This window comes from Danio rerio, chromosome 25, assembly GCF_052040795.2.
Source record: "Danio rerio strain M-AB ecotype USA chromosome 25, GRCz13ab, whole genome shotgun sequence".
Lineage (NCBI taxonomy): Eukaryota > Metazoa > Chordata > Actinopteri > Cypriniformes > Danionidae > Danio > Danio rerio.
In genome coordinates, this window is record NC_141045.1 from 7,072,519 (window position 1) to 7,098,957 (window position 26,439).

The window sequence follows — 26,439 nt, forward strand, 5'->3', positions numbered from 1 at the left end:
ATGCGTGAGTGAACACTTCTACACTGATTCCTACCTGCAAGATATGGTGAAAACATTGTCAACTTTTTTTTTCAAAGACAACAAGAACCGATGAACGGTTACCAGAACTTAGTATTTGGTAAGTAGAAATAAGTGAGTAGAAATGGAGTAGTAAAAAGGTTGTAGATGGCAGCTGTAACGTTAGATGTAAACAAACAAAAAAAAAAGTTCAAAGTTTAACGTCTTTTAAATCCTGATTGAGGTTAACGTACTTTTTCCACATAAACATGTTTACTAGGTAAACAGTGTAAATCACAAACCAGGTAAGTACTGTATAACGAGGTGAAACAGACAATAACGACAATAACGTCCAGCTAGCCATTAAAATGTCCGTTCTGTGCTAACAAAATGTTAGGAAAAGATAAAAACAACCATTAGAGAAGATTTGACGTAGGTTCATTTTAAGATATTAGGTAATAAAAACAAACGTCACTTACTGTATGAGAAAGGGCAATGTTAAAGTTAGTGTAGGGCTACTGTAGGTCTACACCAACCTGATTTCACCAAGTAGGACATGATTAACATGTGATCCTGAAACAACATCCCAATCAGACAATCAGAATTAAAGGATACGTTTACAGTTTGCTAGGTGTATGCACTTCTTCTTTATGGTTTTTATCCAACTATTCCCCCCTGATTTTGAGAATAATTTAGTTATAGTTGGGTATGGAATAGGTATGGATTACATTTTCCAACAAATATAATATAGATGTTAATCCAGGATAGCATCGTACTTGCCAAAATAATGACGTGCTGTAGGTCTAGGCCTGCTGTTTAAAAAAAAAAATTTTTTTTTTTACACTGTAGTGAACGTATGTCCACAAGGGGGCGCTATTGTTTAATAAATACTAAAATACGCACCGGGATCATTTCCAGCCAAGGACAAAAGAAACTGCTAAAATGGGGAAAAATCAGAAAAAAACAAAGGGAAACGAAAAATTATGATAATAATTTAGGCAAATTGTAAAAAAATTATAATAAAACATTTTTAAAAATGTAAATATGAAGTTCTGATTTCAATATTTTTTTTTCTCACGTTTTCACTTATTTTAACAGACAAATGTTATAAAAATTACATTAATACTTACCTTATTTTATTAGTTCAAATACTTAATTTTTACAAATTCACTGTTTTGTATATTTGTATATTTTGTACATATTCTAATAATATTCATATTATTAATAAAAATGTAATATATATATATATATATATATATATATATATATATATATATATATATATATATATATATATATATATATATATAGTGTAATATTAAGAAGATGATTTGAATAAAACATTATAACTGTTTATATAAAATAAACATGACCTTTAGAAATGTAAACACATGTTAAAAATTACATAACAATAGTAATTATTAACTTTAATAATTGTAACCTAATTTATTCTTTTTTTTTTCAGCTTAGTCACTTTATTAATCAGGGGTCGCCACAGCGGAATGAACCGGCAACTTATACAGCAAATGTTTTAGGCAGCAAATGCCCTTCCAGCCACAACCCAACAACTGCAACCACAACTGCGCAACACCCATTCACTCTTACAGTCACACACATACACTATAGCCAATTTAGTTAATTCAATTCACCTACAGCGCATGTGTTTGGACTGTAGGGAAAACCAGAGAACCCGGAGGAAACCCATGCCAACATGGGAAAAACGTGCAAACTCCACACAGAAATGCCAAGTGACTCAGCCGGGACTCAAACCAGCGACCTTCTTGCTGTGAGGCAACAGTGCTAACCACTGAGCCATGTGCTGCCCAATACTATTCATATTAACAATAACAAATTTGGTAATGCATTTTTTTTATTTACCTAATAATAATAATACAAACTTATATTTTAATAAGACAATAACACTGTTATTATTATTAATATTAATATTTGAATCCTAACTGTGGTGCCATTTTCTTCTTTTTTGATATGATGTGGAGGTCAGGTACCAAAAAACTGCAGTGAAAGTTGTATTGCATAGGCTACTATATGCAAGTAACAATCATATACTGAAGAATTACCGCTGAATTTGATGTAAAAATATATGAATAGTAAGTTCTATGCAGTGGTGTAGTCCTTGCTATACGCACGTATACTCAGTATGCTTACTTTTTTCCATGAGCTGTTTGGGTATTACCACTTCTGAGGATGAAGAATTGAGTATCCCCTCAGTATACTCACTTGTTTTTCTGATTAAACTTCTCTAATTTACATGTATTTGCGTCCCCTTTAACTGTATACCAAACAGGTTTTTTTTTTTAACTCACAACTTAATTTGTGAAGATGTGCCTATCTCTTACAATTCTTACTTAAATATTTATATGACACATTTGTCTTTGTTTAACCCAATAGGATCTGATCCTGATCCACCCTAAAATTAAAATCCTAAAATCGCCCTTGAAAAATAGTATTTCAAATTTGTCTTAATCGTGCCGCTAGTGAACGACACTATACCGTAAATAACACTAAAAACAATTAGGCAAAGACTACTCATAAATCGCATAACAATGTGCGATTTAAAAGGGTAACTACTAGTATATAATTCAATTCAATTCAATTCAGCTTTATTTGTATAGCGCTTTTACAATGTAGATTGTGTCAAAGCAGCTTCACATAAATAGTCATAGTAACTGGAACAGTGTGGTTCAGTAACTGGAACAGTGTGGTTCAGGTTTTAGTGTTTAAGTTCAGTTCAGTTTAGCTCTGTTCAGTGTGATTTAATCATTACTGAGAGTTCAAACACTGAAGAGCAAATTCATCGATGCGTAGCTCTACCAATCCTGAACCATGCGAGGCAGTGGCGACAGCGGAGAGGGAAAAAAAACTTCACCTGATGGGAGTGAAGAAAAAAAACCTTGAGAGAACCAGACTCAGTTGGGCACGACCATTTTAATTTCTCCGCTGGCCAAAAGTCTTGTGCAGAACTTCATTCGTTGTGGTTTAGGCTGGAAGATGGCCTCAGCGAAGACTCGTCTGTCCCTGGAGCGTCGCTGGAATCAGACTCATGTTCTCCACTCCCCACGACCATCAGCGCAGCAGCAGCTCAGGATATGGCCTGGTCCCGGATATGGAATCCTTGGGATCATCACGTCGCTGGTCTTGGATCCAATCAGTGACTCCGCCTAATCTGAGGACCTCGGGATGAGTATCCCCAGGTGAAAATAGAGAATAAAGAAAATAATTAGCGTAGCTGCTGTTCATAGTGTATATAAGCAAAATGCAGAAGCCATTGTGGAACCCGCTAGGTGATGCATTGAGTGTATGCTTTACTAAACAGATAGGTCTTTAATCTAGTTTTGAATTGGGAGAGTGTGTCTGAGCCTCGGACGTTATCAGGAAGGCTATTCCAGAGTGTAGGAGCCATGAAAGAGAAGGCTCGACCTCCTTTACTTGATTTTGCTATTCTAGGTACTACCAGAAGCCCTGAATTTTGAGATCTTAAAGAGCGAGTTGGTTCGTAGCGAGACAGAAGTAGTAGTGACAACAGAAGACAGACTCCTAATAGTTTGGTTTAAAACAAGCATGCGCGAATGTGACAATGAAAAATAATTGCTGATTGATGTTTAAAGGAACCTATACAATGTAAAGTAATAAGCCAGGGGTTCCCAAACTTTTCAGCCCGCGACCCCCAAAATAAAAATGCTAGTGACTCGCGACCCCCAATATCCTCTGAGGTAGTTATAAATACAGAAACCTTGCATGCAATGACGCAGACACACCAATTAAATTTGTGTCAGTGCTTTAAATGTGCCAGAAAGTATAACCTGATGTTATAAAATCAAAATGCATCTGACGCTATTGCTGCCTTTAATATAATGTAATTACCCCAGGGGTCGCAATCCAATAGAACAAGTAACTATAAGCTACTATAGTAACTATATAGTATATAGTAACTATAAACGACTATTTTTATTTTCAGTAAAGTTATGGATAAAATATGTTAATTTTTATGGTTTAATAAAAATAAATAGATTTTTGGAAATCACCAGGCGACCCCTCCTTCATTGCCCCGCGACCCCTCGGGGGGTCCCGACCCCCACTTTTAGAACTACTGTAATAAGCCAGTAAAGAAAGTAAGCTAAAAAGCTGTCTTTCCATGTATGCACAGGCCCTTTTGAGTTAAATACAGCTAACTGATGTAAAAAAAAAGAAAAAAAAGAAAAAACTACTTTCATTTAAAATTTGTGTCGGGTGTAATAGTACACCACCTTTTTTTTCTAGGACTACACCACTGGTTCTAAGTCTTATAAAAGTTCAGAAAGGTGACGTTCAGAATGAAACAACATCTTCTGCCTCACACATAAACGAGCTTCCAGAGCTGACAGCTGGACACAATAAGCAAAATCTCCTTCTGTCTTTCTTCCGACTGTTTTTCCACAGTATCGTGTTTCACGAAGCACGTCGGTCATGTGAAAGCTGTTTGGATGTATTAGTAGATCTGAGAAAAAGAAAGCTAGAAATATCAGAGTGATTAAACGACTCAAACACTTCATGACAGAACAGCACCCGCGCCAGAAATTCACAAAATCCTCTGGATTTTTCCGTTATGTGAGAGAATGTGAAACTTTCAGGCCTTATTCAGAGAGGAAGACATAACACGGATATATTTCCATAACTCCACGTTCATGAATCTTACCGAAAGAGGAAGCTTAGAAAATTTGACCTTTCATACAAAATAATTATCCTTATTTCCGTAGCTGCTTTGGTGTTATTGTTGTCAGTTACATTTATTATGTTGAATATGTTTGTTCATTTATTTCCCAAAAGAATTTAGATGTCACAAACCTGTGCAATGCATGATATCAGAGGTTTTGCACATAACTGAATGGCCCGTGCATCATATTTTGCCTCTTCCTTTCTCACTCTCTCGATGAGCATACCTCCGCTGATCAGAGGAAAGAGTATTTATGCCGCAGGATTCTGATTTGTGGAAAAGGGTCTTTCATTATGATGTCACTGCGCTGGAATGTGGCGCGGTTGATGAATAACGAGTGGAATTCCAGCAGGGAAAGCGCTCGTTATCCCAGCGTGGAGGAGTTTGCTTTTCTTTAAGGGATTGCATCATGATCTAAGCATGAAATCTGTCCAGCATCACACAACGCCTCATAATGCCCCAATCAAAGGTCACAGGAAAAACGAAAGATCACATTTACCCAAATGTAATGGTCCGTGGAGCATATTTGGCAAAGTGCCGAAAAAGAATCACACCTAATTTTCTTATTTCTGCATGATCAACAACAGAACAACTAATAATTTATGAGAACAATTCGTACAATGTTAGTAAAACTGTTGTTTCTAGCTGTGTGTAGCGCCTGCCATTCTGTAGATTTAGAAAAGTTCCTGCTTCTTTTTAGAGCTGCACGATTCTGGCTAAAATGAGAATCGTGATTTTTTTTGCTTAAAATAAAGATCACGATTCTCTCATGATTCTGTAGATGTAAAATAAAGCTTATGAGATTTTGTTTTGTTTTTCTCAAACATATGGTAAAACAAGGGTGCTCAATCTTGTTCCTGGAGATCTACCTTCCTGCAGATTTCAGTTGCTACCCATATCAAACACACCTGCCTGTAATTATCAAGTGGTGTTCAGGTCCTAATTAATTGGTTCAGGTGTGTTTGATCAGGGTAGCAACTGAAATCTGCAGGAAGGTGGCTCTCCAGGAACAGGATTGAGCACCCCTGTGGTAAAACAACAATATTAATATTATGTGTAGGTCTACTGGGTTTTATAAATAATTCTATTCTACTTATAATAATTCTGATGTTGAATTATGTTTGAGATATATGCTTGCAATTTGCCATTGACAACATTTTTAGAGTAAACATTTAGGGCTCTATTATGACGGTCCATGCGCAGAGCGCAAAACGCAGGGCGCAAACGCTTTCTGGGCGTGTCATAACGCATTCTTGCTAATTTACGGACGGGAAAATGCGCTTTGCTCCGTGGCGCATGGTCTAAAAGGGTTGAGTTTATTTTCTTAATGAGTTATAGGTGTGTTTTGAGAATAAACCAATTAGAGTCTCATCTCCCATTCCCTTTAAGAGTCAGCTGCATCGCGCCAAGAGCGCATTCGCTATTTATAGGACGAAAAGTAAGTGGAAAAAATGAGCATTTCACTAGCAAACAGTTAACAGTTTTTAAACAGAAAACTGTTAAACAGAGCATCTACTGCGTAAGAATGAGAGATACTGGAACTACTTTCACATTCGCTCTTGGATAGGGAAACCTTTACGCACAGACATCAATTAGCCTATAAACAGTTAATTTTGTTTGTTAAGCGCAAATATTCGTTTCAAAACTATTTCTAAATTCAGTTCTAATTTCCAGCAAATGAATAAATGAACAATATTAACGAAGTGTGCTCAAAAACCTGAGTTATATCCTAAAACACATGCTGTGCCCCATATGGTCTAAAACCTGACAGGTGGGCAAATCTAAGCTTGTTTTTAATAAAACAAATATAAATATGGATATAATAAATAATACTGCTAATAATAATAAGATTATACAAAAGCAAATTGTTATGAATGAACTGAAAAAGCCTCCCGAGATGAAGAAGACATAAAAGCAGTGATTTTTCATATTTATGTAGGCTAGAAAATAATATGTTTTGTAATATTTTAATCCTTTATATTTATATTCTATATCTATTCTTATTATATCCTATATATATCCTTAATATTTACATTTTTTCATATGTAAAGATATTTGCCTATTGCTCTCTTGTGTGTATTAAGCAGTGCGTAAGCGAGGCGCAACTCTGCGCCGGAGTTTAGACCGGGTTAGTTTTGGTCTAATGAAAAATCTATTATATTTTCTCAAAATAGCAACGCGCCAGCGGTCCGCCTCAGAACGCCTCCCTTTTTAGACCAGAACGCCTATGGGCGCACAAATGAGCGCTAATGCATTTGCTATTTAAACAGCTTGGCGCAACGCCTCAAAAGGACTCTTGCGCCAAGCTAAAACTACCAAAAGACTACTGCGCCACACTGTAGAGATCTGCGTGGGACTAAATTTTGAATCCCGCTCCCGCCCGCACCCGCCAGGTTTTAGCCCGAACCCGACCGCTCCGGCTTATATTAAGAATTTATTGTCCCGCTGCCCGACCCGCCCCGTTTTCTGCCCGCCGTGCCCGATCCCGCTAAAGAGCGGGGGAGAACAAAACCGAAAATCCCCCAGCTATACAGTCCAGACAGCCAAGTTGTCTGTATAAACACACACACACTGCACCAAGCACACATACACAGACAAATCTCTCTCTCTCTCATACGTGCGCGCGCACTAACACACACACAAGCACCAAGCAGACACACAGGCGTTTGCTGTTATATCAACCCAAAGGCTTGTAATACCATGTATCAAGTACCAATGTAATACCAAAAGGTTTTATATAAAGGTATATAAATACTGAGTCGCGCACATTACTCTCGGGCCGATTCGCGAATACAGCATCATATAAAGACAAAAATGACATTTTTAGATGAATTATACCTTATAAATACAGTATGTGACCCTTTTAACATCATTTGGAGGTGTCCATGTCGCTAAACAACGTGTGTGAAACACTTTTATTAAAGGACTTATTTTTTTAAGGACAATGTGGTTGTATACTGCAAACACAATAGTATATTAAGGCTGATTAATAGTTCTGTGTCAACCGCACGCGTATGCTCTGGCGCTGCCTTCAAGCGGTGGCATAGCCCTCACTGTGGCTGATGCAGACGCTGACCGCTCAAAAAATGTAACGGCTGGTTTATACTTTTGCGTCGAGTGATCTGAGTTCTTTCTCCAGTCGGGATGCACGTGCATCCTTGTTTACAAACCGGTAATTCGCCTGTAGATGGGTTAAATAAACTAAATTGGCCATAGTGTGTGTGAATGAGTGTGTATGGGTGTTTTCCAGTACTGGGTTGTGGCTGGAAGGGCATCCGCTGCATAAAACATATACTGGAATAGTTGTCGGTTCATTCCACTGTGGCGTACTCTGAAATAAACACTAAGCCAAGGAAAATTAATGAGTTCACACCTAGATATTGTTTGATGCTAATTGCAAGCAGTCCCAGGAGAGAACCCTGAGCTCCGAGATACTTGAGCCCACAGCTCCCGCCTGGTCATTTAGCATAAAAGGGGGTCCAAGACAGGTATGACAGGAGCTCCCCCTGGTAAAGGAGGAAATGGGAAAATAGGGTGGATTGTTCAAAAATAAAGATGAGGGACGTAAGAGGAAAAGAGCTATTTATTGTAGGCTTGGATTCACTTGATTGGTTTATCGATGACTGTTGATGTGAGACCAGCCGTGATCAATCATAGCACGTGATCCTCTCGGAAATTAGTTTATAAATCTTCACTCAATATAAACCTGTATTCAAAGCACAATCTGAAAAGGGTGCGTTGTGAAAAAGAAGTTAGAAATAGAGCTGCTGAATGATGCAGGCAGTGTGGAGTCTAGAGAGCTGCGGGCGACTGCTGCTCGTCTGTTTCTCTGAACTCAAAGTGGCAGTTCGGTGCGAGCATGAAATATTTAACCTGTTAAGTGGAGCTCAACGTGATGATCTGATCTAAAATGAAGCCTGGAGAGACCGGCGGGATAACCACACATATGTGGCTCCATCTCTGTGATCTACACAGAACACAATACGACTTTATAATTCATCAGGAGTTTTCAGACTTTTAGCCATTACTAAAAGTACACTCCTAAAAATAAAGGTTGTATAAAGGCGGCGTTTCGCAGCGCAGTTAAAAAATAACCATTTTGGTTTCCCAAAGAACCATCAACTTTTTTTTTCACCTGCAGTTCAGTGCATTTAGTCTATAAACAGGAATCTAAGGCTACAATTCATACAGATTGACCAAAGTTGGACAATAAAAGATTATAGAAATAAACATTTTTAATTTTAACGTTCTGACGGTAGATACATCATAGATACTATCAATTCAATCTGAACCACAATCTGTTTCCAGCGCCAGCTGTGCCAATCTAGACTAAAAGGAGTCAAACCTGGTATTAGCGAGGTGTACCTAATAAAGTGGCCAACAGAGAGTGACTACATTAAAATGCCACTTGATGGAAGGCCAACAGCAAGAAACCACACTTCCTGGGGTAATTTCCTAAATGTTAGCAGTGGGGAAAAAATCATCTAGAGCCCCAGAAGTCAAACAGAAGCTTACAGAGGTGAAAGGTCACAGGTTTTGCAGTTAATATGCTTCAGAGTAATCGACAGACTGATGGTAAACTCAACTGTATAGTCACTAGCCTCTCTCTCGCTCTCTCTCTCTCTCTGCATTCCTCTGGCATTAAGTAAGACTCTTTCTTGCCAACCCAAGTAAAATGATGTATTCAAATTTCCATGATTCAACTTCCTCATCCTGGTCACTGACTCCATATACGGCTAATTTCCATTTTCTTGATGTAATCTGCCTCAGCGTGCTGTAATTGGTACTTGATGATTCAGATTCATATCGCACGGGTAAATAACGGCACTTTTATAATTATTGAGAAATCTGTGACATGTTCTGTTGTGTTTGTATGCATGACATGAGTGTTTATGTTGGTTGATTTGGGAAGGGTACTCTTAGAAACCAACGAAATATTTGGAGTTTCTTCCTTATTTATTTATTGAATAAGATGTTAATTTGGTTGTTTTGTGTGTGCCCTCTTGTCTTTTCTTCATCTTATGATTCTTCAGAAATCATGAATATGTTGAGCTGAGAACGGTGGCTCAGTGGTTGGAACTGTTGCCTTAGAGCAAGATTGCTGGTTTGAGTCCGGCTGGGTCAGTTGGCATTTCTATGTGGAGTTTGCATGTTCTCCCCATGTTGGCGTGGGTTTCCTCCAGGTCCACAGTTCAAACCCATGCGCTATAGGGGTATTGAATAAACTAAATTGGCCGAGTGTGTGTGAATGAGTGTGTATGGATGTTTCCCAGTACTGGGTTGCAGCTGGAAAAGCATCCGCTGAGTAAAATATATGCTGGATAAGTTGGCGGTTCATTCAGCTGTGGTGTTCCCTGATGACTAAAGAGACTAAGCTAAAGGAAAATGAATGAATGATACCAAGCAAACAATTTTGTGTTTAATAAACGTCTAATAGACATCTAACCGTACGTTCACACCGAAAGCGGCGAGACCCTGGCGACAACGCTGTCTGCCTTCAGCTCCGGTTGCGAGAGCGTCAAAACTCGCTACATTGATCTCGTACTTAAAGGAGCCGTTGCAGCATATCAGTTACATTCCTGCATAAGACATGTTTTTAGCGTGAAAATGTTGCGCTCCTTTTATCAAATTCATATAACAATGGAAGATCAAGTTGCGGGTGGTGTGGCTTTGCTCTATTTATCCAATATGTGTCCATATGTCTGAAATATCCTGAAGCAGCAGTACTGTTTTGTACTGTCACATCGCGTGAGATTCCCGCTTTTTAAAGATAAATTTATATAACATTAATGAACATCAGTAACTCGCCAGTAACTTATTTAATGTATGTTCCTGTAAGAAAACATTGGAAATTGGAAATCCGTCGACCGCAATAATCAAACCCTTGGGAACAACTGTGGTCGGAACCAACGTTCACAGGTCTGTGTTCCCTGAACTGCTATCAAGCGGTGGACGTCTTCATTCTGATTGCTTGCCGCCGAACCGCGTCATAGCTCATTACCATAAAGTTGACTTCATTTCAACTCTCCTCGACGCTCACGCCGGTGAAGACGCGCCGCTCTGCTCTTCGCCGCTTATCGTCGCCTATCGCCGCCGGCTCTCATTGAAAATGAATGACTTCCGGCTACTTTGACGCTCTCGCCGCTTTCGGTGTGAACGTACGGTAAGAATAGCCCAAAACTAGATTAGTCGTCAGACTAAGATTTAACAGACATTATATGTGTAGTCATTAATTTCTGTTTATGTGATGACGAGTTTTGGCCTATTCTTGGACGTCTATTAGATTTTCGTTGACAGCCCAAATTAAGCCTTGTTTTAGCCAAGACGACTACGTTTAAATCTCTATTAGACATCTTTTAAAAACAAAAAAATGCTTGCTGGGATATAGTGCACAAAACAATTCTTCTTATTACCATCGTTGTTACTTTTTGTAATATTTATAATATTCACACGGACCGGGTGATATTTTTTCATAATTCTTTTATGAATAGTACGTTCAAGAGAGCATTGTTTATTTAAAATAGACATTTTTGCAACATTATAAGAGTACCAACTGTCATTTTTAAAGGGGTGGTCCACTACTATATCATATGTTAAACTTTAGTTGATGTGGAATAAAGCTTTGTGAACATAAACAACATTTCTGAATGTAAATGCTCAAACTTCAATGCAAAGGGAGACATTTGCTTTTACAAAAGCAAAGCCTAGAGCAGGGGTGGCCAACCCTGTTCCTGGAGAGCCACCTTCCTGCAGATTTCAGTTGCTACCCATATCAAACACACCTGAGCCAATTAATTAGGACCTGAACACCACGTGATAATTAAAGACAGGTGTGTTTGAGATGGGTTGCAATTGAAATTTGCAGGAAGGTAGATCTCCAGGAACAGGGTTGGCCAGCCCTGGCCTAGAGCAAACGAAGTTTGGGGACAAAAAAATACATCCGGGCCAATGAGATAACAAGGGCTTCCGGTTACATGCATTCACCACGCGCACACACCCTTCATAGTGAAGGGGCATAGCCTGAGGCACTGTAATGTTACGCCCAATTCACACGGGGCGCCAGCTTTAATGTTTTCCATTCACTTTGAATGGGTGACGTCAGGCGTTGCCGAACTGCATCGTGGATCCGTCTGCGCCGCTTCAGAGGCGTTGCTCACTGCAGAAGTTGGGACTTGCTCAACTTTTCAAACGCCAACGGAAGCGTCAGCCAATCAGATCGCTGTATGCAAATGCACCAGCTCAGACAGTGGCCTATTGCTGACTAATTTCATTGGCTGACGCTACAATGATGATCGCGTCAGCCCCAACTTCATACATGCCCTCTGTCAAGCATTGACGCTAAAGCCCCGAGTGAATGGGGCGTTACAATGCCGTCCTAGCCGAGCTATTTCCACAGAGATTGTTCTGTTTCTGTATTTGGGCTTTCGACACAAAGAGAAGCGCTTACCGTTTAAACTTAATTATGTTCCAGAGAATTATAAAAAAGATATAGCTCCCATTTGACAAAGACAGCTTCTAGAATCTCTCTCAGTTCAATTCAGGTTTCGGCTAAAAACTCCTCCAACCGATGAAGCTGTGGATTGTGAGCCACAACCTGTAAGTATTTTTATTTGTACAAATTGATCAACTACATGCACAGTTTCTAGCATTAACAGTATGTTGTAGTGAGGACATAAACAAGCATGTAAACAACGGGAATTGCTGTTTGACATCACTAACAATTTAGCTAAATCTGGTAAAACCAGACAAACCGCTGTAAACACAATCCTCAGCAGCACGTGCAGTGTCTCCTTATGCGTGTCTCTATGCAGGGGCTTTCCTTGCATTGAACATCTTAAATAACAAATTCGCAAAAGATATGAGACCATTTCATATTACTTACGCATGCTCATAACCTGAATACATGTGAAAGACACTTGTCAGACTATTTAAGAGAGCAGGCGTGAAGTTCAGCTGTGTGCTTTTCATTTTTCTGTCTGATTCAGGAAGCTAACGCTGCTAACAGCTGCTCTGACTGACAGTATTTACATAGCGCAAAAACACGTGCTTGTAGGGGCATGACGTGGAGCCAATCTGCGAATCAAAGCACATTATGTTAGCTGACCAATCAGAGCCTCTTGAAGATGAGCCTTCAGGGGAACTAGGAAATATGACAGTCGTTTTCATGTTAGGTGAGAGGCTGTATGTAATCACAGTTAGATATACGAAAAAACAACATGATTTTCTTCGAGTGAAGCATGTTCTCCCTTTTCTTTATGTTCTAAAGAAAAACATATATACATATATATTGCTTTTTTGATTCATTTTTTCATTTAGCTTCCCTAAACCTGAAGTTTAAGTCACAGGTTCTAGTCACAGCAGATTGTAGAGACTCAGAAAGAATCAGCAGGTATTTCCTGTTGATTGGGAAGGTCATTTCAAGTTCTTATTTGTCAAATGGGATGTCCGTCATCTAAATCCTGCCTTCTCTGCCTGTCCAAACAGTGCGACACGATTACGTCAAACTCACTCAGAGATCCTGCAACTCTCCAGAGAAGCGTGTTGAGATTTATGAACTGCATAACCATTTACACACACATGCACACCAACCTTCGGTAACCTCTCTTCTTTTTCTCACTCCCTCTTTCTTTCACTGGAAGTTCTTTCATATTTAATGAGATTAGTTCCACCCACTGCCTGCGCTGCAGTTGAGAGAAACACAAAGAGATGGACAGAGGAACAGACCACATGATGAACGACTGGGACGACTGTGAGAGAGTGGAGGAAAGTTTCATTCTCATGAGTCAGTCATTAGTGTGTGATGGGCAAACCTGACCTCAGATCAGATCTCCTGACCCATCTGCTGCTTCAGACCCATAGATGGTGCTGTTTCAAAGAGGTCAAGTGTGTGTTTTTATGTGGACTTTCTATGAACCCTGCAGGAAATTTAATGAGAAAATTAGGATATCAGCGGTGCGTCCTAAAGCAAACATTACTGGTTAAAAAAAGTCATATGTATGTATATATATATATATATTTATATATATATATATATATATATATATTTATTTATTTTATTTTATTTTTTTTAAACAAAAAATGAGAGATTGTAACTTGTACAAAGACATAAATGAAACATACAGCTGGTTGGTTTGTAGATAATTGATATACTGTGATAATGAGGTATTTGTTTTGTTTCTTTGAAACTACCTAAAATACCAAAGCAACTGCACAGCAACACGCTATCTTCACGCAGAACATCTAACCTACAGTTGGTAAGAGTTTAATGTGGCCATTACTGCCGTGGCTTGTACCACCGCCACTCCAAATGTTTAAGAACGTGTTTCTAATGCATGGCTGAAGTTTGTGAACATGGCGCCAGGGGGCACAAAGTGACAGAATGCGAACGGACAAAAATAGCCTTTACAGCAGCTGTAAATATGCTATTGTACATGTAAATGAAGATGAAACAATAAAACAAAGCATTATAATTCCGTCATTTATTATTAAAAACCTGTTAACACGCTTTGTTATCATTGTTAACTTGTTAAGTGCAATGAAGACTCATTTTGGAAAGTAGAATTGAAGACATAAAAGTCAACTAAAATGAAAGCACAAACATTCAGTACAAATAAGTAGGCCTAAATAAATAAATAAAGCAGTCTTAGTAACACTTAAGTAAAAGTAATCCAATGCACATGCAACCTTATAGGGTGCTTTCACATCTGTAGTTCGGTTCATTTGGTCCAGACCAAGGGCAATAAATGATATTTGTTGCACTTTCTGCCGTCTTTGGGTCGTTTTCACACCACACTGCTGGCTTTGGTCCGAACCAGTTGAAAAGAACCAAAATGCAGTCATCTGACAAAATCCTCATCTCTCATTGGCCAGATGTTGAACATATTACCTAAACTGCTCTTCGATTAATCAGAATTCACGTGCGGGAAAGTGCCAATGAACTCTCGCAAGTAAACGAACCTGCAGACACAAAAAGTTGCTTATTACTATAGAGGAGTGACTGCACTGGTATCCCTGCTTTAGATAAACTATACATTTCATCAATGAAGCAAAGCCGCGGCTGGAAAACAATGTTTTAATGCATCGCACGTCACTTCAGGAGTAGACGTGAATTAATTTAAATAAACTGCGACATGGTCATCTTCCGGACATATTACCAACGATCCATCAAGTGATGTTTTCCCCTCTCTCTGTTGGTAAAGCGCTGTCAACAAATATTTTTCCTCCACATCCCATAATGCACAGCGCATCGGCCTACGGCAGCTGGATTTGTCCAAAAGCAATACTTTATGCTGTTGGGTCTGTTTTAGTCCGGATCCAGGGTTCGTTTTAAAGCGTACCAAGACCACCTCTTAAAGCAGGTCTCGGTACGCTTATTTGGTCCGCATTTGGTGCAAACTCGAGTACGATTGCTGCATTCACACCTGTCCAAACGAATCGCACCAAGAGGGAAAACGAACTCTAGTGTGATTCAACTAAACTAAATGAGGCAGGTGTGAAGGCACCCATAGTTACCAAAAAGATTAGGACACATACAGTAGCAGCCTAAAAGAACACCCTAGCAGCCATAATGAAAACACGTTAGCAACCACCTAGCATAACGCTAGCAGCCACATAGCAAGAGCAGCACCAACCAACAACACTCAGGTAATCTAAGAGTAAAATAAATAAAGATGGCACCAAGAGTACGTGTTCATTTGCATAGCAATGCCTCGTTTCCCTGAGTGGTACGGTTCAGTTTGGTACCGGTCACCTTTGTGCCTCCACTGCCTTCTGTTGGTAGGCGTGATGTTCGAAATTCTCGCTCAAGGAAATGTCGAAGTAATGCTATACAGGTCATTCACATATCATATACACAACAGATGCTTTATAAACATAAATAGGGCTTCTTGTGTGAAAATGTTAATAACTGTAGTACTGTAACGTGTGCAGTTATATAATAATAAAACATATATGAAAACATACAGAGCCTTACTCTGAAATGTTACTACAAATCAAATCAGGCCTTTATTTGTCACATACATTTTTGTATAGTGAAGTTGAACCTCCCCGACCGTACACAGACATCACAATTTTCAGGGGAAGACAGGAGGTAGCATTTAGGAAAGGAAATAAGATACCTGGAAAGAGAGGCAAAAAAAAAAAAAAAACTCTTACACCTTAGCAACAACCTTAGTTGAATTAGAGCAACATGGGACCAGGGAGACAAAAAAAAAAAAAACCAGCAATTAAGCACAAAAACACATACAAGACACAACATTGCCACAGGGGATGGGAACAGGGGGTGTGGATATAGTCTGATGAGGGTGGGCAGCCATCTGGTCCTGCAGCCGTGGGGGCGCTGGTCGCAGACCCGCCTACCCCTTCAAGTGGATGAAAGCACACAAAAAGGCGTTATACAGTAATTACACAACAAAAATACCCAAAAAGTACATTTAGGCCTTGTTTTAATTTATAAACCATACGAAAAATGCAAAGTCAGTACAAACCTCACATTTTTATTTATCCCCAGCACATCTAACGTTAACATCTTGACATTTCGAGTTCATAATAGTTGAAAAGGTGATGATAATAGTTAAACATGGTAGTTTGCTCATCTTTTAGATTGCTGAAAGACTCATTAGCTCTTTTGTTTTCTCGGGCTTCTTCTTTGTTTTTTCATGCTTCACTTTCACATTTGTTTGATTCTGAAAGAATTGGTTCAGAAAGCTCTTCAATAATCATGCGCTAGTTATTATCGTAAGCTTAAGAAGTTAATTATTTCAAATATAGATGCGCGGAGAGCTCTCTTAAGAAAGTGAAACCACTCGCGCATTTAGATGGCCTCGTAATTATCACACGGCATATTCTGCTCTTCTTCTTGGCTTTGTGTCTGTTCATCAAGACGTCGACAAGGTTTGCTTGAACTCCGGTCGACCATATTATATGTATATATCATCACAGTCAGTATAATGTCTTGGCTGTGTATTTAAAAATGGCACTTCCTGTGTTTTCTTTTTCCTGGCTTGTGTATGCGCTTGTGACGTTTGTCTGTAAACCAATAGCGTTCAGCAGCATGTCTAGCTCCGCCTTTTGGTACCCTTTAGCTGTGCTAGGTACCCTTTGGAAAAGATACCCAAAAAGTGGTATGGTTCGGTTCAATTTTTGGTGCCTTTTGACCATGAAAATGACCATAAAAGCGTACCGAACCGTACCATACCACTCAGTGAAAACAGCCCATTAGCAATCCCAGAAACTTATGGCCCCTTTCCACTGAGTGTTATGGTATGGAACGGTTCTGTGATGAGCCCGAGGCTCGAACCCGGGTCACTGGTGTAGTAGACCAGTGTTTTAACATTGAGCCACAGGGAGAGTTGGTAAACCCTATTGCTAAGGCACAAGGTCTAGTTCAAACAAAGGTGTTTATTAAGGAAATCCAAAATCATCAAGAAAAAGCAGCCAGGCAAAAACATAGGAACACTAAGAGCTAAGCAGTTAACAAACATAAAGTTCTCCGTAGAGCAAAGGGTACTATAGCCAAAAAATACAAAAGGTAATGACAAGAGGACTTACGGCAACAGCGGTAGCACATCATACTCAAAAACCAAGTGACAAGTGAAGACAAGAGGGTAGATTAAATAGGCTAGTCTAACAAGACACAGCTGAACCGAATTAACACAAATTAACCAAAAACAGAAACACTGGGGAAAATGGCGACTTCTTGTGGAGAAAACAAACAATAGCTCAGAATATGACAGGTTCGGTACGCTTTTATGGCCATATCCACTGTCAAAAGGTAGCCTACTAAAAAGTGAACTATACTGGACCACCTTTTGTTTACCCTTGCAAAAGGGTACCTAAAACAATAAACGGGTACCAAAAGGCAGAGCTAGACGCGCAGCTGAATGCTATTGGTTTACAGAGAAACGTTGATCTGCAGTTATAATCAAATCAGATCCCTGCTGAAAAATCCAGCTTAAACCAGCCTAAGCTGGTTGGCTGGTTTTAGCTGGTCAACCAGGCTGGTTTTAGAGGGGTTTTGGCCACTTCCAGGCTGGTTCCCAACCATTTCCAGCCTGGTCTTAGCTGGTCAGGCTGGGAGATGACCAGCTAAAACCAGCTTGACCAGCCTAGCCAAGCTGGGAGTCCAGCCAAAACCAGCTATATCCAGCTTAAACCAGGCTGGTCAAGCTGGTTTTAGCTGGTCATTTTCCAGCCTGACCAGCTAAGACCAGGCTGGAAATGGCTGGAAACCAGCCTGGAAGTGACCAAAACCCCTCTAAAACCAGCCTGGTCGACCAGCTAAAACCAGCCAACCAGCCTGGGCTGGTTTAAGCTGGATTTTTCAGCAGGGGAGAAAGGTTAGTGAACATTTATACACAAGTATTTATGTGTATCAAGCATCTGTATTGTGAGAAGTGCTTCTCGTATGAAATGTAAACGACCTGAACAGCTTTACTTTGACATTTTCTTGAGCGAGGATGATGTCGACTAAAACTTTCTGTCATACACCTCATCATTGGTACCCTTCTGGCAGTGGAAACGCAAGCCTAATAAAGGTGATCCGTACCGTACCACTCAGTGGAAATGAGCCATTAACATAATCCTGAAACCTTTTTTTTAATCAACTTAACAGTGTCAAGTTCCTCACTTTTTTGCTTTTAATGCAATGGGTTGCCTCACATTTTTAAAGTAATGTAACTACAGCCGCCGTGAAGATCAGGCGATCAAAAGCTACTGCGTGTTTGTTTTTATCAGATGAGATTTCAGTACTATGACGAACAAGTGGGTTGCATCAGATGTTGTAGCCAATTATTTCCTTTCATTCTGATTTTGTTGCCATTTCACAGACACCGAATAGTTTGGAAACTCAGACCGGGGGGGTTATCTAAACATGCAGAGTAGAGAGGAGAGAGTTGTTTGGGGCTGGAAGATTTTCAGGTGGGCCTGTGGTTTATCACTGACAGCTCATAGACGTAATCCAGATGACAGCGGGAAGAGCACGAGAGAGACAGAGAGATATAAACAGAGATGGCATGTGTTATGGTTTCGCATCCCTGATTGATGATCTTTAACTTAGGGTTGGCTCTTGTGCACGAGTTCTCCTGTTGGTCTGGAGAGCAGGAAGTTTGAACATCTCCTGAAGTGCGACGAGTTAAAGAAAGAGTCAGGTGATACTAGCACATTAGTGAGAGCACTGAGTATTTTCCGCCCTGTTGGAGTTTATAAATAGTTAGCAACAGCTCACAGTTGGGAGTGGGCGTCCTACACTGAGATATCTTATCGTAAAGAGCTTCAAAGCTTCAAAAGGAAAGCCAAAGCCTGAGAAACAATGACTAATCTGAAGATGTTAGCAGTTCTGTAAGTTTGTATTTATATTACGCAAAGATGAAACAGTTTTTCCCGAAATCAAGCTTAAATTAACTTTATTTACAAGCCAGATCTCTCAGTGCCAGGAACCATGAAGTCTAGCAGAATATCTGCTCCTAGTTTAAAGGGTCACGAAACACCTAAACACATTTTTTGAGATGTTGGCAGTCATATATGTGTCACGCTTTGCTAAAAACAGTATTAGGACACATATATTTCTCTAAAAAATGAAATAAAAAAAATAAAAATAAAAAACTCTACACAGAAATGCCAACGGACCCAGCCAGGGCTTGAACCAGAGAACTTCTTGCTGTAAGGCGATTGTGCTACCCACTGCGCCACTGTGGTGCCCTGTCTTCATAAATAAGCTAATTAAATAACTTAAACTCGAAATAATCTTCCATGTTCATTTATTTAACAAGTAACTTTGTATTGTAGGATAACACATTTCTAACATTCAAGTACATCAAGGCACATTTTTACACCTGTAAACTTTAACAGATGCAGTTATTAATTAATGGGATTGCAGATCCCATTAATTTAAAATTGTGTTTCCAAGTGATCTAAATTAAACCAAGGAGATTTTCACAGTATTTCCTATAAAACACAAATAATTCTTCTGGAGTCATAATAAGTCTTATTTCTTATAGTTTATTTCTTGAATAAAAGCAGTTTTAATATAAAAAAAACAATTTTAAGTCAGTGTTATTAGCTTCCTTAAGAAATATTTACTGTATATTTTATTGATTGTCTACACAACAAACCAGTATACAATAACTTGACTAATTATTCCAACTTTCCTAGTTAACATAACCTAATTAATCTTTAAACTACACTTTAATCTGAATCAAAGACTGTAGAGTACTTAAAGGGACTTTGTCTGAATACAACTATCTTGCTAAATAACTAGTAAAATGTTCTGCACTGACTGTCATTATGGGAAAGATAAAAAAGTAGTTATTAGAAATTTGTTAGTTAAACTATTGTTTAAAAACGTGTTGTAATAAATCATGTCTTAATGACTCGTGCTTTATGTCATGACTGAAATCAAAAACGAATGAAGGCAAAACTAAACGAGTTGAATATTACTTTTACATGAACGTGACTGAAAACTAAACTGGATCAATGCGTTTCATCTGTTCTCCGGTACTTGCCGACCGTTTGTAAGTTCAAGACTGCATTTCCGAAGGTAAAACTATGTATACTCAATCTCTGTTTATTAATACCTCTGCATAGCTGAGGAATTCCTCTATTAAAAGTTTTGAAATTGCCATTGAAAACAGAAGGCTTATATTATCAACAGTGGACATTTTGATTGTGTTTCACAACATGAACATTACTCAGCACTATGCTCAGCACCATCACACACACTAACAGAGAACAAGAGAAAGCGCGCAAAAGCAGAGTGCGAGTGCGCGCCATACCACTGCACGCGCCACTAAGAGCGCGCGCCACAGATGGCTGATCTCGCTTCTCCGTGGCGTTTTGACACAAAAATACGCATCCAAATTTAGGGGGCCAGAGGAGGGGGCAAGCCTGTTGACACGGGGGCACCGGCCCCCCCTACCCTAATTTTCCAGTTTTGCACCACTTTGTTTAAATAGTAAATCCATGTACGCTGCTTTGTGTACTCATGAGTGTGCTGGTGTAAAAAGGAGGTGTTAAGGTGCATTGTTGATGCGTTGCTATTTTGAGGAACTAAAATAGACTGCGCACTTGACTAACTCAAACCTGCTCTAAAGTCCAGAAACAACCCACTCTTAAAGGGAATGTGAGATGAGACTCTGGTTTAATGCATGTCATGCTCAAACAACTCATTAAGAGAATAAGCACAACCCTGTTAGACCATGCACCGTGTTGAGGAGCATATTTTTCCATCCTTAAAATAGCAGAAGTGGATTTGGACATACCCTTAATGCTTTTGGGGCATGTGCTTTAGACTTTGCGCCTAGATCCTTAAAATAGAGCCCTCAGAAGTGATGTCACGGCGGAGAGATTGTTGTGTAAAGTCCAGCATGGAGATTGGATATCTGTACCAGCCAGTACAAAGACATTGTTGAGTTTTCAGCATTGATTCATGAGAAAGAACAAACAAACCAATCGAAGTGCTTTATTGTGAACGACACGCGACTTCATTAATATGCTTTACATAGCTTTGAAGATTTTATTTTCACCTGTTACAGTGTTCAGAGAGATGCCACATTGTGTTGTCAACCATAATTAAAACAAGTGAAAAAAGACGAAGAATTGAGACATGGGTCGTAGGGCTGCACGATTAATCAATAAAAGATCACGATCTCGATTCGACCCTACACACGACCTTAATTCAGCTTTTCTACGATTCAGCCAATCATGTTTTCAAGGTCAGGAGAGAAGCAAGGCAGTCGCACAAGTCTTCACAGCAACACTGACACCTTCAAATGGTGTTAAAAGTGTCACATACTGTATTTATAAGGTATAATTCACACAGAAATGTCTTTTCTGTCTACTTGTAATGATGTATTCGCAGACGCAAAATCACACATGAGCTGACCGCCAGCCAGGCCCGTGCAGAGACCGTCCAAAGGGCATGTGCAGGATAAATTTTTTGTGGAAGGGGTGGGGGGGGGGGTTGTTGTTGTTGCGCGCGTACTGAAGAGCGGTGTTGTCGATCGCGTACTCAAGAGCGGTGTTGTCGCGCGCCTACTTAAGGGCGGGACCGAGGGTGTGCCACGTCGCGGGGGCACTTTTGATCATTTTGGAAGGGCACTTTCTATCCAAGACTAAAAAGGGCATGTGCACTACACAGGTTGAGCCCTATGTGTGCACGTGCCTGCCGCCAGCTGTTTGTTGAACACGCGCTTGCACGCCTAATGACACCTACTTTAGTGAACACAACCTGCATAGGCTGTGAATAACAGGTAGTGAAGTTGTTCAGTTTGTTGCAGAGCAATCGTTTGAGGGCCGTGCGGGAGGTTTGATTTGCATGTATGTGTTTTTTCTCACAGTGACAGCAGCCATGAGCCGCAATCATTTAAGTGATCATATCACATTTTACAGTTATGATTACGACAAGCATTTTATATGTTTTTGTTTTATTTCATAGGGAACATATAGTGTTGTGCATGAAAATAAGTGCGCTTTATTCATAAACTAATTTCGAGAGGATCACGTGCTTATAATCAACACGGCTGGCTCCTTGTTAGCTCCGAAATCAGCCCTATCAGATGATTACGGAAGCATTATAAATAACCTGAGTTTTTCACTCCAGTTATCTTCGTCTTGAAGCTCCACCCCCTTTCCACCCCTACATCCTCCCACTTTTTCTGATCGGGCGACACGGTGGCCCAGTGGCTAGCACTGTTGCCTCACAGCAAGAACATTCAAAGGATTTTCCCAAAATATGTGTTAAAATAAGCCCACCAAAATCATTCAATTTGCTGAAACACAGAGAACGTGGACAAATTTAGGCTTAAAATCACCCTAGAGTGGATGAAAACATCCCCAACAGCAAACAAGGGTTAAGCTAGCTTTAAAGGGAAAAGGAGGTACTAGCGAGGTGTATAGTACCTGTAATTAACAGCATGTTTAAACTAATGAGTGCTCCTTTAAACAACATTTGGAATTGGAATATAAGCTTGAGAGCAAAGTAGTGTGGTCAACAATATCTTGTTTACTTCCTGTTAACTGCAACTCGTTCATGCACGTTTAAATACCCTAAAAGAGCTGATAAGGTTTGGAACACAAACACATCTGGAATATTCAAAGATTCAAGGATGTAAATCTTCAGTGCCCAGAGAACACTGGTGGAAAACATGCTCTAGGACTGTTTTTCAGTACATCTGAGTCTAAATTTATCCTGAGATGTTGGGATTCCCACGCTGTATGTGTGTGGGGGTCAGATCACCGTAAATGGGGATAACGGGTTACAGAGGAGACAGAACATTAGTGGGTGGACCCCCAGCAGCGCCTCCTTCTCTGGCTTTGTGGGTTCAGCCTCACTGGGGACGCGTGGAGGTCATGATGTTGTCAGGCATGTGGTCACGTGATCATGGGAAAACTGGAGATGAATCTGACAACACATTTACAGCAGGAAACTGACCTCAGGCATGCAGACGCATGGAGAGAGAAACGAAAAAGAGATCTGAATGTTGAATAACTGATGTTGCCCTCTTAAATACAGTTTTGGGGTAACAAGTAACGCATTTCTTTTAAATATCAGAGGTGTAAAGAGAAAACTATACTTGAGTAAAAGTACGGATACCGTACTGTAAAAATTACTTCATTACAATCAAACCCACGCATCAAACCCGCTTCATCGGCGCGTCAAATTAAATTCAGAACAGAAGCGGATTCGCGTGATGGGCAGGGCTTCTGTCTGCCCGGTGACTCTAGCTTTGTTGCGAAATGGCTAACATGGATTTTATTAAGAAAGGGCCTCGTCTGAGTCCACTAGATCCTTTAAGAGGTGCATCCAGCTCTGTGAGTTCATCAACTTCTCCAGAAACTAAACCTGGATGACGGAGGCTTTTAGCGGTGCTTCTGACTGAGCCAAGCCCAGTTTGATAAACTGTTGTCGGTATCGGCTGGAGGATTTCCCCCAGGACACCAACAACAGGCCCTGCGTCACAATCACACCCCCACAAGAGCAAGCTCCTGATTGGTTAACGCAGTGCGGATGTCCGCTTGAAGCTGCGGTCACACTTGACTTTTCTCCTCATAGACTTCCATTCATACCTACGCGAATGCGTCAGACCGGAAACGCAGGGTCATGCGCTAAGTTTCGCAGGTCGCTGCTTTGCAAAGTTTAAGCTTGGTGAAGTTTGATCTGCGAAATCGCATCACTTGACTGCGTAAGACCAATCGAGGATCAAAACATGACATATATGGACAGAAATTAAAAACATGGAGCAATCACTCGCTTTTAAAAATGTCTAATAAGCTTGTTTAATCCCGCCCCTTTTCCCTGCACCGCACGACAGAATTTAGCATGCTCAAACTCTAATGTGACCGCAGCTCAAGCTGCAATCTTTTCTCCTAATAGACTTCCATTCATATGCATGCGAATGCGTCAGACCGAAAACGCAGGGTCATGCGTTAAGTTTCGCAGAAATTTAAAACATGAAGCAATCGCTCGCATTTTTAATGTCTAATAATCTTTTTTAATCCCGCCCCTTTTTGCAGCACCGTACGACAGAATTTCGCACACACAAACTCTAGTGTGACCGCAGCTTTAGTTCAGACTTTTTAACTCGAGTGATTCGGGCAAAATGTGCGCCACATATCACACCGTTCGCGTCATTTGCGTGTATCGCGCCACAGGATATCTATTCGCTCGTTTGCGTTGACTTAACATGTAAATCACTCGCGCTTGGCGCTCCTGCCACGTCTGGTGTGAACACAGCATTAAAGTATCCGATTTTAATAGAACTTCAGTATTTTACACATACTGAATGTAGGCTCAAAGAAAGGTTTTATTTCCTAATATAGAAATTAAATTGAACACCTCTATGTTTCGAAATGGCAGAACAAAACAGATTAAAGAAAATAGAGCAAAAAGTCTCAAATGTTCAAAAAAGGCACAAACAATTAAAAAAAAAAGAAAAAAAAGGTAGTAAAACGTACTAAAAAATTTCAGAGATGACTTTCATGTGATTCACCTCTCAGTCTCAGAGGGGGGCAATGCTTTTATTTTAAGTAGTTTTTCAATTGATTAGGATGTTTTCTCTGTGTTAAAATTAAACAAAGATTAAACAAAGCTTGATCCAAGCTTTTGGCGTTTCTGCCCTTCGGTTTTAGGTTTTGGAAAGGGAAAAAAAATTCCACCACCCTGTTTAAACTTTTAGGATACCGGGCATCAGATTTGCACAATCCATTTGCTGCACAGCGCTTTGGCCTGTTACCCTCGCTTGAAAGCTTGACAGAGCTCCTGCGGGTAGCTACAGTTGCTAAGCCCCGATTGGTGGGTGGCGGTTTTTGGGTGTGGCTTAGCGAACACTCAAATAGGAAAATGAATGACTGTGTATTCAAATTGGATTACAATTAATTTCTTCTTTTTCCACTACATTACACTACACTAATTTTACACTGCACTCTTTAGCTTATAAGTTGTTTGCTAATGCAAATTAACATTTTGCAAATCACAGCAGTAGTTTTGTCATTTGAGATTAGACTTTTATGCTATACCTTTGTATTACATTCAACACAACTGCAGCAAAGCATATTTAAGTTTGCACTGAACCCTGGGTTTGTTGTTTTAGTTGTTTAGCATTGCTTTGACAATACAAATGCACTCGTTTAGTCATGCCAGTAAAGCTTACCAAACCGAATGATAATTTTCCACTGCACTGTTGTTTTGTTTTGTTTGAAACTGAACCGAGAGGATGGAATTTCCCATGTTTTGCTTTTTCTCTCTCTTCAGAATTCTCAGAGAACTAAATTTAGGAGTGTTTCGAGATGCTCTCAGTGACACTGTGAGGAAGAAGGTCATTTTTTCTGCTATTTTCGCTCTCAGGAGACCCCCTTGGTTCCCTCCGCACTTCTCCCCTGCTGCGCAAGTCCTGCTAATCGTTTTCTCTCTGTGTTTGTTGGGAACATGCTGCCCTTGACCCCCTGCTTTCCCAGAGACACAGCTTCTCCCTCCACCAGGTGTGATCAGAATCAATCATTCGGCCCTCGGCTTTCTTCAATCTGCAAGTCATGTGACCTCTTTTGTTCTCGCATGTACACAGTAAAACTCGACTCTACAGTATTTCTCTCTCTCTTTCTGGTCTCAGGCCAAGACTTTCGTTCCTTCCAGCGGATTGTCGTCCTCCTCCACAGAACGAGGGAGGGTTGACTAGGGGAGGCAGGAAAATCAGAGAAAAAGAGGAGAGCCCGGCAAAATGTAAACACATCGTGTCGGGGACAGGCTGTTCTTAAGTTTGGCATCCTAAAAGATGTGATTTATTATGCTTAAGATGTAGAGAGAGATTGTTTTTTAACTTCAGAGGAGCAGCAGATCACTAAACTCATGCGATCAATCGGAAAACTGAGTCTCGGTGTCATTTCTCCACCACAAACTCACTGTAAACAACACAAGCTGCATTTCCTGTAGTGTTTGGCCTTGTGTTTAACTTATGTAATATATATATATATATATATATATATGTAATATATATATATATATATATATATATATATATATGTATGTATATATATGTATATATATATGTATATATATATATATATATATATATATATGTATATATATATATATATATTTATATATATATATATATATATATGTATATATATATATATATATATATATATATATATATGTATATATATATATATATATATATATATATATATGTATATATATATATATATGTATATATATATATATGTATATATATATATAT

The 26,439-nt window shown here is 39.6% G+C and overlaps 1 long non-coding RNA gene across 1 annotated transcript; it reads left to right on the forward strand.

Moving 5' to 3' along the window:
* LOC141380880 (uncharacterized) lies at positions 1 to 26,058 on the forward strand. The gene is made up of 3 exons (XR_015526096.1): positions 1 to 118; positions 25,548 to 25,681; positions 25,810 to 26,058. It is a non-coding gene; the product is annotated as an uncharacterized LOC141380880 (long non-coding RNA).
* The last annotated feature ends 381 nt before the right edge of the window (positions 26,059 to 26,439 follow it).